The sequence below is a fragment of the Mobula birostris genome, chromosome 13 (assembly GCF_030028105.1).
Source record: "Mobula birostris isolate sMobBir1 chromosome 13, sMobBir1.hap1, whole genome shotgun sequence".
Lineage (NCBI taxonomy): Eukaryota > Metazoa > Chordata > Chondrichthyes > Myliobatiformes > Myliobatidae > Mobula > Mobula birostris.
Genome location: NC_092382.1, coordinates 46,319,274 through 46,332,814, shown reverse-complemented (window position 1 = coordinate 46,332,814; position 13,541 = coordinate 46,319,274). Strand labels below are relative to the sequence as shown.

The window sequence follows — 13,541 nt, the reverse complement described above, 5'->3', positions numbered from 1 at the left end:
AGAGAGTATGCATTATGATCAGAGATTAAAGGAGCTAGGGCTTTACTCTTTGGAGAGAAGGGGGATGAGAGGAGACATGATAGAGGTGTACAAGATAATAAGAGGAATAGATAGAGTGGATAGCCAGCGCCTCTTCCCCAGGGCACCACTGCTCAATACAAGAGGACATGGCTTTAAGGTAAGGGGCGGGAAGTTCAAGGGGGTTACTAAAGGAAGGTTTTTTTACTCAGAGAGTGGTTGGTGCGTGGAATGCACTGCCTGAGTCAGTGGTGGAGGCAGATACACTAATGAAGTTTAAGAGACTACTAGACAGGTATATGGAGGAATCTAAGGTGGGGGTTATATGGGAGGCAGGGTTTGAGAGTCGACACAACATTGTGGGCCGAAGGGCCTGTACTGTGCTGTATTATTCTATATTCTATGTTCTATGTTCTATTGATCCCATTGCTAAATCCTGCTTGACGTTGGGCTGAGGTGGAATATAAATTACAAAAAAAAATGACCTGAGATAACTCGCATGGTAGATAAAAGGGACGACACTTTACTGCTCGATATTCATTCAAATCCATTCGGTCACAATATTGTGCTGACCCTTCAACCTACACTAGAAACTGCTTAGAATTGCGCTACAGTATTATGTACAGGCATCTATCCAAGAGTTTCTTAAAAGACCCTGTTGTATCCGCCTTCACCAGTGAATTCCACGCACTCACCACTCAGTGTGAAAAATTTACCTCTGACACTTGCATGGAATCACAGCAACTTCGATATATCGAAAATGACCGTGGTCCCAACTTTATACCGATATGCGATATCCACCGTCATCTCGTCTCAAAAGCAAACGGTACCCAGTTTTCCTGCTCTACATCACCGTCATTATACAGGAACGTTTTAACCATTCTTTTCGACATTCTCGCAGAATCAAGATGTTTGCATTTGATCAGTTCTTCCTCCTTGGTCCATTAACAGCAATGGAATGTGCGATACCAATGGTGAGATATTAACTTGTGTCTGCGATGCAATATCACCAGAAGATCACAGAATCAAGTCCTGAAATTTTTAGGTGTCGATGTCCCCACCTGTTTCCACTGCGTCACAAACTGTGCGAAGCACAAACATTTGCCTCACTGACGGGGAGATGGGGTAGCTGTGGTGCTGCTAGCGAGAGGAAAAAGAAAGAGAATCACAAACATTGTGTGCGTGTGAGTGCGTGTGTGTGAGAGAAAGAGAGTTGGGGAGAGATAGAGTGAGAGAGTGAACGAGAATATTATGGAGGAGAATTTGAACAGAGAGTCTGTCATAAGAGACTAGGAAGGAGAGAAAACACGGGGAAAGGCCAAGAGAGCGAGTGAACATTTTAAAGTAGGTTTGAAATTTTGCAGCACACGGCATTTGCTCCGGATGTTTGTCTGGATGGGAACATTTGAAATGAAACCACAACGCATCCTCCGCTCTGCCACAATAGCTTCGAACCGCTAATTCTCCCGTTGCGCCATCTACGTCATCCAAGAACCTCCTTATGTTTAAATCCGTTTATGTTTTCCTGTCATTTATATATTATTTCTATTAATTATTCTTTCTTTACGTTACCTTTGTCAGGTTTGAAATACCATGCGCTGCTGCTAGAAATGCGAATGTTCATGACATTTAACCTGGATGCCCATGACAATAAATTTGATCACAAACTGAAAAGTTGAGTTTCAAGTTCGCCCCAAACACTGCAGCCTAAACAATGTTTCTGCCCAGAATTGAACTGAGAACCATTCGCGTGTAAAGCGAACGTGATAACCACTACACCACAGAAACCGTGCAAAGCGCTCATTGCTCTGCGTTATTGAGCAATGACCCGAGGCACCCCCTCCCCATCCTGCTCGACGGTACAGCCATAAGAACAAAACCTTGTCCAACGTTTCTCTCCGCTTTCAGCAACAAGTATTAAATTTATGCGACATATGCAGTTACATGCATGAACAATTTTTAGATTATGAGAACGCGCAGTCCTCTTTTATTGTCATTTAGAAATGCATACATGCACTGATATATGATACAATGTTTTTCCGGAGTGATATCTCAGAAAACAGGACAGACCAAAGATTAACATTGCCAGAACCACATAATTATAACATATAGTTACAGCAGTGCAAAGCAATACCATAATTTGATGAAGAACAGACCAGGAGCACAGTTGAAAAAAAGTCTCAAAGTAACCGAGTCGATCGACTCCCGAGTCCCCGATAGCAGGCGGCAAAAGGGAGAAACTCCCTGCCATAAACCTCCAGGCACCTTGCACAATTTCCTGTGGGGTGCTGGTCAGGTCGCGACATGTAACAGGTAACTACGTTGCTTATATACGGCAAGGAATTAAAACAGCTTCGGTACCCTAGCTTTCATCAGTCTCCACGGGGTGGCGCTCCAGCTCACCAGCTAAATTCAACGGCGCCTTTAAGATTTCTCACCCTGTCTCTCTCGTCCGTTCTCATCACCTCAGATTACAAGTTAATTGAATAAAGTGACTGAACAATGTGCCGATACACTTATGGACAACAGGACGCGTTACAAGCCGGAATTACTTGTGAGATGCCGTAATGAATCACGGCCAATCGTCACACCGAATCCGCACTAACACCAGACACACCATCACACTGATATTTCATTAATTATCATGTTCCGATCTGATCCGTCGGATCGCAACCAGGCAAAGACATGAACGGCCAATTAAACGACCTATTGTGAAGGAAAATTATATTGGGAACAACAACCTTCAGGCAAGTAGATCACATCAAAGGTCGCAGTGGAGAGATCGCATTGCAGCTAGAGGGATCTGACCATTGGAAACGGAAGCTCAGCATGTCAGTAGGATCAGGGGAGGTGTCCTCTGTTTAACAGAGGCTTGGTGAACACGGGACATGTGAGAATTATTTTATAAACCGGTCCAGAAAGAACGCAGCTTCATGTTGAGAGAGAGGGAGAGAGATATCAGCATCTCGATACCATTTCCGGCCATTGAGGCTACAATTAATATCTCTTTTGTTCGCGTGGGCCTGAAACAATTCGCCGGTGCAAGGAAACATTGAGCTGAATCGACTGCACAACGAACCAAGGTGAGGTGCTATCAGAGCGTTTCTGAAACATGGCGTCAGGAAAGGTCGGGTTCGTTGCTTCACCATTTGGTTAATTGAATTGAAAAAACAGGAATGTGGAGACACGTGATGTCCTGATTCAACAAAGAAACCATCTGTTCAGACACGTTCAGCAACGGGAAGTGAGGCTACCCGTGTTGAACGAAAGAACCAAACAGGGAGAATGTTTGCAGCGCCGCGGGAACATGCCTTTTAGTGAATAAAGGTGATCTCCTGCAACGCTTGTAAGCTCACTTTCCCTTGCTCAGATCAAAATCAAAGGTACATCGATTCGAAGTTAAATACAAATAATAAGCAGGGCGTCTCACAAGTACAAAATTAAATATAACATTTCAGCTGAATGCTTAGCTTGAGAGATGCCCAGTCACCTGGCCCACTAAAATCACAAGTGCTCTAGGTGAGGCTCGAACTCACAGCCTCGGCATTTCTCCACCCTGTACTGCCATAGAAGTACTGGGCGCTAACCGATTGCACCACTAGAGCCCAGTGCTGCAAACACGTGGTTTTACATATCTGAAAAGAAAAATTAGAAGAAAGTTAAAGATATAGAGCATAAAACATAAAATTATACAGCACGTAAAAAGGCCGTTCGGTCCACAATGTATTGCCATACCAGTTAAAGAGCAAATGAAAGACTCTCAAACTCTAATCCCTCCTTCCTTACATGCCCATATCACGCGATTTTCCTTACATCCATGTGCATATCGAGTCATCAAATGCCACTTATAAACTTGCTGATGATGCAAACATTGTTGGTCGAAACTCAGATGGAGACGAGAGGGCGTACAGGGGCGAGATTGCTAACTAATTGAGTGATGTCTCAGCAACTACCTGGCACTCAACGTCAGTAAGACGAAAGAACTTATTCTGAACTACAGGAAGGAGAGAGATACCAATCCTCATAGAGAGATTAGAAATGGACAGAGTAAGCAGTTTCAAGTTCTTGGGTATCAAGATCTCTGAGGACTTAACTTGATCCCAACATATCGATGCAGTTATAAAGAAGGCAAGACAGCGGCCATATTTCATTAGGAGTTTAACGAATAAACTAAAAAAAAAACACTTTTGGAGAACACTCTGACAGGCTGCATCACTGTCTGGTATGGGGGCGGTGTTAGTTGTGTTACGTACCCCATAACGGGTTTTAAAGAACCAGCAGAAATGGAACACACCTCTTGTCTAGTATTGCTGTTAAAACCACTCTCTTTATTAGTATCTACTTATAATGTAGTAACTTAAGCAAGATGAACAAAAGTTAACAGTGTTATGTGTGTAAATATAACTCCCAAACTATTGAGCTTGGGGAAAACAAGGCCTAGAGTCTTGAGATGGTAAAGTATGAAAGTTCAGTTCATCCACGGAATAGGTGATGAGAGAGAGAGATTTGTAATCCAAGTGGCGAATGCTGTGAGAAGGCAATTCCGTCGATGTTCCACAGATTCCACGACAGCAATACAAAATAGCAATAGTAGTAGGTTTTATCTCCGAAGTTGTTCCACACCACACACGAAGTATCACCGACAGTGATCTTCAGCAAATATCCTTTCAACACAAGTGGTACCACACCCGGATTCAGCTACGAGTCACCCCAAAGTGGTGGCCACAAGATACTCAAACAGAATTCATATATGGATTATCACCAACAGTGGCTTATCACTGAGGGGACCCTCTTCAACGGAACTAACCTCAAACACACAACGTGGTAGTAACTTATCCAGTTCTACGATATACGAAATAACTCCAACACTGATTTGCCACAGGGGTGTCTTTCTTCAGTGAGCTACCACACCCAAACAAGGGTAACACACAAGTGGTATTCACAAAGGTTTCCCCCTCACCAGAGAACCCACTCCTGTGGATTCACTACGTGACAGTCACACCTTCGCATTCGAATGGAAGTCAAACTCACCCTACAGGTTACTTAGAGAGAGAGTCCAAACAGTGACCTCTTTGTCACTAGGTTTCTTCTATTTCAAACCTTCCTCTCCCCTCTTCTCTTCCTTTAAAGTCACCGAATGTGATCGCAAAATGGATACCGACTTCTGTGGTAAAGCATTCAACCCAGGCAAGGGTGCGCACACTAGTAACTTCCCAACGGTCACCCCTTATCCACAATGCGAGAGCAATTGATCGATTGTCCCGATCGATCCTCCAAGACCCACCCTTCTCTGGGCACAAAAAGCTCATCTAGTGTCCAAGTGCCTGTGTGTCCAGCGACCTGGCATTTATCCAAACATGCTGAACACCAGCTCTCCCTCTCCATCCCTCTCTCTCTCCATCCTCTCCATCCCTCTCCCTCTCCATCCCTCTCTCTCTCTCTCTCTCTCCCTCCCCCTCTCTCTCTCTGTGGGCACAAAAAGCTCATCCAGTGTCCAAGTGGCTGTGTGTCCAGCGACCTGGCATTTATCCAAACATGCTGAACACCAGCTCTCCCTCTCCATCCCTCTCTCTCTCCATCCTCTCCATCCCTCTCCCTCTCCATCCCTCTCTCTCTCTCTCTCTCTCCCTCCCCCTCTCTCTCTCTGTGGGCACAAAAAGCTCATCCAGTGTCCAAGTGCCTGTGTGTCCAGCGACCTGGCATTTATCCAAACATGCTGAACACCAGCTCTCCATCTCCATCCCTCTCTCTCTCTCTCTCTCGCTCGCTCTCTCTCTCTCCCTCCCCCTCTCTGTCTGTCTGTCTCTCTGTCTCTCTCTCCTCTCTCTCGAGCAATTCGGTGTCCAAACGTCAGTCTCAACACTCCCGACTGTCTAAAGTGACAGCCTACAGAAAATGTGCACCCTAGGGGTACATAACAGTAGCTACTATACCTGATGTGGAGATGGAGAGATGGGGAGAACGGGAGAATTGGAGATGTGGAGATGGGGAGCCTAAATTTAATGCGGATGTAAGCAAAGAGCTATGGATGCTGGAGAAAAAGTGAGCACTGAGTACTCAGTGGGTGAACTTTAAGTACAGACTGTCCATGAACGATAATTACAGTCTGAATCTTAAAGGAACAGCGGCATCTAACCATTCTCCGGCGAAATATATTGCCGAGACTTGGATAGCAGCCTTTGTTATGTTGGAAAGTTGACGCTGGAGCTCTTCCCTGGTTGGGAACTGCAGGGTACTTGATGTTAATCTTCATCCAGTCTTGAATCTTTCTTTGTACGTTGTTACTTTGAATGTCCAGACTCCTCATTCGGGCTGAGAACTTGCATTTTCATTTAATTGATTATCCGCTCGCAGTGCTTCATTTTCTCAGCCAGATCATGTAAACCTTCACTTAGCTTTCGCACTCTGGGTCCGTTCAATAAGATGTCATCAATGCCGTTAAATCTGGGCCACCAAGTGAGAGATTGCTAGCTACCGACCCGCTAGCTAATGGATCATGCAATTCCGTCTGCCTTTGCACATCGGTCCAGTAAGACTGAGAAAATGATCATTTCCCAAATTACACATGTGCTTCTCATTGAAGCCCTTGAAGAGTCAAGGCATCTATGACCTTTTCAGGAGCTCCGCGTAATATTAGACCAGCAATAGCCGTTGCATTGGGTACGGGTAAAATGTGACCCGGAACAGCTTCAGTGTTGCAAAAAATTGTAGCTCCTGTACAAATGTGTAATTTTTAAAAAATCTTTTCATTTTTGCGCATTTTGGGTCATTTTAGGAAAAGTCATAAAATTTCGGCTGGAGGAAAACGTCATTCAGGGAGTTTTCACCGCGGTCGAAGGTCAAAATGGTCAAAGTTGACCCGAATAGTATGTAAGGTTTAATATCCGTGTCCACTTTAGCCAACCGCGGACAGCATCTTGTTAATTGTAACTACAGCCGGGTAGGTATTTGCAAACCATTGAACACACACATGCGGTATTGAGCAGATCGCGCGGCAGGTGGTGAGACTGCACCAAAATATGCAGTCCTCCTGTAACCTCAGTTCATATTGTTGATTTGTGAATAGTTTAAATTCGGGGGACAGACCTGTAACCAGCAAACATGGAGTGTTCTCTTTTTCTGTGACAGGAGTGGATACCGTGTGGGCCACTGCCTAATGATGTGACTTTAGATGCGTGTTTTCTCTAGCCGTTGCAACACGTGAACTACTTCGAATTCTGATATGACGGATGCGGTGTCTTTCGCTACTAGTAATCTGCTCAAGGTTTCTGCCACCACGTTTTATATTCCGGGGGTAAACTATGGTGTAAGAATAGGCGGGTAAAGCCAATCCCATCATTGCATTCCAGGTGATGACATCAATTGGGTATCTCGTGCTACCCCATTAATCCCAGAGAATTTCACAGAACAAATAACTTTATTATCAAAGTGCATATATCATCATATACAATCCTTAGATATATCTTCGTGTGCGCATAATCAAGAAACCATAATAGAATAATAACCACAATTAAATCAATGAAAGACCGCACCAAACTGGGTGTAAAAATAAAACTACAAATGGTGCATATACATAAAATAATAGCAATACTGAATAATCAATAAATTTAGAGCATATAAGTTGAAGAGTCCTTGAAAAAGAGTCCATAGTTTGTGGGAATTTTTCAATGAAAAGGCAAGCAAAGGTGGGTAAAGTTGTCTCCTTTGGTTCAAGATCTTGATTACTGATGGGTAATTGCTGTTCCTGAACCTGTGCTGTGAGTCATAAGGCTTCTGCACCTTCTTCCTGAGGGCAGCAGCGAGAGGAGATCATGACCTGAGAAGTGGGAGGTGCCAGATGATACGCTGCTTTCCTGTGACAACGCTACGTGTAGATGTCCTCAGTGTTGTGGAAGGCTTTACACGTGATGGTTTGGACCTTACCTATGTTACAAGATTCACCTCTTATAACACCGAGCAGTGAGACACAGAGAATCTGTAGTTACCGGCAAGTAACTTTTATTGTTTCTACTAAAAGCTCGTAGGTTCACAAATGTCTCTGTTTGCACCATACTAGAATTCCCTGACACTCCATGAACAGTCAATGAACAGAAAAGGATATTACGCGGGAAAGGGATCTACGCTGGCCAGGCGTTCCTCGTGGTCCCGATCTCCACGTGTCCTGACGAAGGGTTCCGGCCCGAAACGTCGACTGATCTTTTCCACGGATGCTGCCCAACCTGCTGAGTTCCTCCAGCGTGTTGAGAGTGTTGTCCCGATCTCCACCTGTCCGTGGAGTCCTCCTTATCGGCGATGGTTGGTCTCTGGCTGCTGGAGAGTTGTCGCCCCTGTGTATTTGGAGCTCCTGAGTCTTATACTGTTCCTCATCAATTGAACCATTGGATCTCAACCCCATTGGCTCAAAGTTACAGGGATACAGCCAATGTTGTTCCATGGTTCCGCCCACTCCAGCCTTGTGTATTTGTGTCTTTACCTTCTGACTGGTCCAAAGCAGTTAAATGAGGCAACCCAGACAGAGTCTAACGAGATTACCTATTGCAGGTCTGGCATTCTACATAACTAGTAGCTGCTCCTCTGAGAATCGTCTCAGGTATATTGCTCTGATTAGATTGTCCAGGGATCAGTTCCGAGTCCATTCCCTTTACATAACAAATTGATTTCTTTCAGAATAGTCTCTGGTTTAGCAGATCATTATCTGGAGCGCCTGAATCCACATTCAGTTGCTCTGATTAGATTTCCAAGAGCAAGAAACTATTCAGAGTCCACAAAATGGGGGAAACAAAGCAACTTGTCTGCTTCCCCTGTCCTTGATCAGACTGCAGTTTCTTCTGGCCAACATCTCCCTCCTCTTGATCCAAAGATATTTATCTTTGAATCATTGTCCTCCTCTCATTCAGCTGACTGCCCATAGGACTGCCATGGAACGCAGCAGGTGTGCAACACTTGTATTCTATAAAATATTAACATTTACTAACTAATTCACAGCCGTCTCTGTTGTTTCATGAAAGCATTGTCCTCGATTTTTCCCATTATTTCAGCCTTCCATCTTCTCAGTTGATATACATTCAGCAATACAATTATCAGGGTACATAAAATTAGTATTACAGCAGCATTTTGATACTATTCCTACCCATGGATGTAATTGAACATTTGTCCCCCAATTTCAAAAGCCTGGGTCACTCAATAGTTCGTTTGCCTTACCAGCGTGTGTTTTAATTAGTTTAGTGTGTTTAGTCCATTAATGGATTATCTCCCTTGCCTGCTCCACAACTCGTGTCCAGTCTGCAGTCAAGTGAAGAACTGGTGGCAATTCACTAGCAACATAGTCCAACAGGTAGTCATCTGCATCAGTACGTTGAATCTTGCAGTATTCCTTCATTACTGTGTCTCAGCTGGCTGAGGCAAGGTTCGTCCTCCAATGGTCAGGTCTAAAGTCACATCCCTATGGCAACATTGTGACTTTCCAAAGGGCATTGTTTCCATCCCTTGGTATAACTTGTAATTCCTGTTGCTATATAATATGTCTGTCCCACCAATGCATATTGTAAGAGAGACTGATTAGTCACAGGCAAAATAGATAAAGAACAGTTTCTGATTTGTCATTTCTTCTAGACAAGACCAATGGTTTCCCCCTTGACGGCATCGTGATAAATTTACCCCTTTCCCAGTACTATTCATAACAATAGCATGTGTCGGTGGGTTACTTAAGGATATCCATGTATCCTCATGATATTTGCCAACATTGTGAACCCTTTTCAAAGGGTAGGTTGAATTATTTCCATGTTGGCGAATGTGGAATACTGCTCCAGCATAAAACCTTCCTTTTCCATCATCACAGGTACCCAGTACTCTGTCGGTTATTGTGAGGCTTCTAATATGAGACAATGGCGCCCTTTCTCTAACCCATTCTTTTAGCTGCTCATCTGAGACCCAATTTGGCATCTGATGTGCATCAAGTTTAATAAATTAGTGCCAATCATGGTAAGCAACCAACTAGCATATGTAGCACAGATCACAGCTTCATGTATTTTCTTAGACATAAGGTTCATGCAGTCAATGATCAGATTTGTTGTATTTTGAAGGGGCTTCAGAAATTTAACTGCATTCAGAGTTACCTGGAATGCATCTCCACCAATCTGATAAATTTGTGCCTGATTCTGGTAATTTTCTCCAGTAATATCCCGTGTTTTCTGCTGGAGACACTGTATCTGGGTTTCTAATTCTGTTATGTCTAGGGTGTTAATCGCTGCAACCACTGATGCATAACCTGCTCCCACTAATTCCAATAGTCCTCTTTTCCTTCTATTGTTTTTACTGGTTTAAACTCGCTCCTGCTTAATTGTCTTCCTAGAAGGTGAGTAATTTTTTTTTGTTGTTGCAGGTGAGCACCATTCGGCCGCCGTTATTTCAGTTAGATTAAAGATTACCTGCACATGCTGGTACCCTGGTACCAAAGTGACAAATTCCCCTGTATCCTCTAACACTAATCCTACCCCGTCTGCATTACGCTACATTTAGGCTCTGGTGTAGTTTCCTTTACTTGTGGGTGAGGAATAGTGATATTTCTGAAATTAACGATTATGATGAATTTATGCCAGGAGAGACAGTTAAGTTCCTGAGAAATGTTTCCATTTTACACAACATTCGCGGTGATGACATTCGAGACTGAAATAGCGAGTCCGTGGCGTGAGTCGTTCAGATTCTAAATTTAAGCCGTTCCCTCATTTTACAAGTTCACGTGTTGCTCTGCTATAATCATTCTGGTCACATGGGGCGATTTCCAAGTAAGATTGATGAACAGAAGAACTTTATTCAAGCAACATAGACCTCATGACTAGGACAAACCTTGCAACCTGGACATTGAACAAGTTTCACAATGAAGTGTCCATACTCATTGAGCAATAAGATACATTTCACAATGTCATAACGAGCAAAAACAAAGTTAATTGTGTTCGTTCAGTGGGTTGTGACTGATTAGAGTGACGAGTCGCTCCCGGGATTTTCCCAGTGGATCTCCCTTCAACTATATAAAAGCTGAATAAGCATTTTGCCAGCCCGCTGACATTTGGAACAAATTTGAACAACTGCTCGCAGCGCGTTACTGAAGATGGTATATGTAACTATTTACCACGTAGCCCGCATCTGTTATCCGATCCTTGCAGCGGCCGGAATTCCGGGTAGGACACACATCGGTTGTTATTTGAGTGGCTTCGTCTTCCTATTGCTTGTGGCAATTACAGCAAACTGAGCTGGCTGCTGTCCAGTCACCAATTCCACCATTTTAGTTGGTGGTAATGCTGTTTATTTTCCGACTGCTAACACTACTTGAAAATCGAAGAATCTTTGGAATGCATTTCTTCTGCCTGAGTTCGTATATTTACATTGAAGCAAATGTTCTTATCGGGGCAAATCCTTCATTTGGAGCCGCAGCAGCTCTTCCAAATTGATTTACCATGAACTGCGGAGGTCTGGATATATCATCCACAACACAACGAATTTCATCGCCATCACAAAACTACGTAAGAGCAAACTAAATTTCTGTTAGGTTGGCACTTTTCTTCCAAACTACCCCATTGTGGGTTCAGAAGAATCATGGTCCATGTTTCCATCCATCTGACACATTCCGAGCTCTCCGCCTTTTCCTGACAAAACAACTGAGATGTGGACTGCTCTGGACACAAAACAGGATGTTCCTCTTCCCTGAAAAGCCGCAGTAAAAGATTGATTGCACCTGCATGAAGTGTCAGTCTTCCACAAGCCTGAAGGTGGCCAAAGCGACCAATCTGACTTGGTTCTCATTTTGGGTGATCAGAGTGATGAGAGTCACTCCGTTGCTTTATAAATGACAGTCAGAACAGTGCGAATGCAAACACAATGAAGAGCGAGAGCAATTGAGGAAACAAATGATTTAGGAAAGAGAAAGCAGAGTTCACAACTTCTGTGATAAGAAAAGCAGACATGGTGTTTGAGATCGTAAACTCGTCATGGGCACTGGTCAAACGAGAAACTTGTTTCCCGGAGATGAAGATATATCAAACTGTATATCCGCATTATAAAGACACCGGGGCGACTGTACGAGATACTGTGTTCACCGAGTCTTCGAGAGAGCGGGTAACTTTGAATTAATTACATAACATCAAGCACATTGTACAGTTAGAGAGCGAGAGCACTGTTAGATGAATGTAAAGATTGTGAGATGCAGAGCTGCATCATATGCCCCTGTCAGACCGGAGGGGATGACTGGGTCAGGGTCACAGGTAGATGACTGGTCAGTGCGATCAGATGGAGAATGAGACAACTCGCTGCAGAGTGGTAACCAAAGAAAATTGGATGAGCGTTTCGAGAAGAACCTGGATAGTAATAAACTTTTCGATATTATGTTCAGTCTCATTCCATTTTTGAAAATCTCCGTCTGTGGTGCCTTGGTCCTTCTGAGCGAAGCTCAGCGCAAACCTGAACAACACCAACTCCTCCACACGAGACACAATGCAGACTTCAGTCATGAATATCCAGTCTCCAATTTCCGGTATTTCGCACTTCCGACTATACCTCACCACATCGTCCTACGACAGTGAAACCGTTTTTCTTTTCTTTATCTATCCGCACAAAATCGGCAACAGGTGATTTGTCAGCTCTACGCCGTGAAGCTCTGCCAGTCTGCATTTTCAAAATTGTGTATTCACACCATTTTAACACATCAGGATCAAAGCAACATGTTTTAGGATTAACTTGACAGTCCATTGAATGCACCAGGCAAAGCTGCTTATCGCTACTGCACCGTAGGAGTCGCGGTGTCGAACACGGTCTATTTCCTCTCTTTCTCTCACCCCATTCCCGCTGAAACACAACAACACGTTTTCCTTCACTTCTAGTTTTACTGAAGGATTTATCGACTTGCATCATCAACCGTTTATTTCCACATCTTTCGCGTGACCAGTTAAGCATTTTGCTTCTTTTTTCAATATTTCTTTTGGAACATCTGCAACATTTTCGAGAGTCCGATGCACCCCAGCATATTCCTCCACGTGCATTACACCTCCACCTTACGAAGCATTAGTCAAGTCTGATATTCGCATCCTGAATTCCTAAGCGCAAGTACTCCGATAAAGCAGATGATTGGTGTGTGCTCAGAGCAATCAGCAGCTTTCTCACTTATTAATGAGGGGGAAATGATTCGTCTGAACTTCTCTAAAGTTAACCTCTGCTTTCTCTTTATATTGCAGTGAATTTAATTGCGATTGTGATCCTGTCCCGTGGAAAATGTGGACTCTCTAGGTGTGTCACTCGCTACCTAGTGGGAATGGCTGCGGCAGATCTCACTGTCGTTGTCATTGTAGTTATTGGGCAGGATATCAATAATCTCTACATGTACGCCAGATTCTTGCTCGTCACTGCCGTTTGCGCTCTGACGCTTGTGATTACAGTTGCAAGCTTGGATTTCTCCGTTTGGCTCACAGTGGCTTTCACATTCGATCGTTTCGTTGCGATCTGCTGTCAAAGTTTTCGGAAACGATACTGTACAG

General features: G+C 43.8%; 1 non-coding gene across 1 annotated transcript; it reads right to left on the bottom strand.

Moving 5' to 3' along the window:
* Nucleotides 1–1,733: 1,733 nt before the first annotated feature.
* Nucleotides 1,734–1,806, bottom strand: trnav-uac (transfer RNA valine (anticodon UAC)). The gene has a single exon. It is a non-coding gene; the product is annotated as a tRNA-Val (tRNA).
* Nucleotides 1,807–13,541: the final 11,735 nt, after the last annotated feature.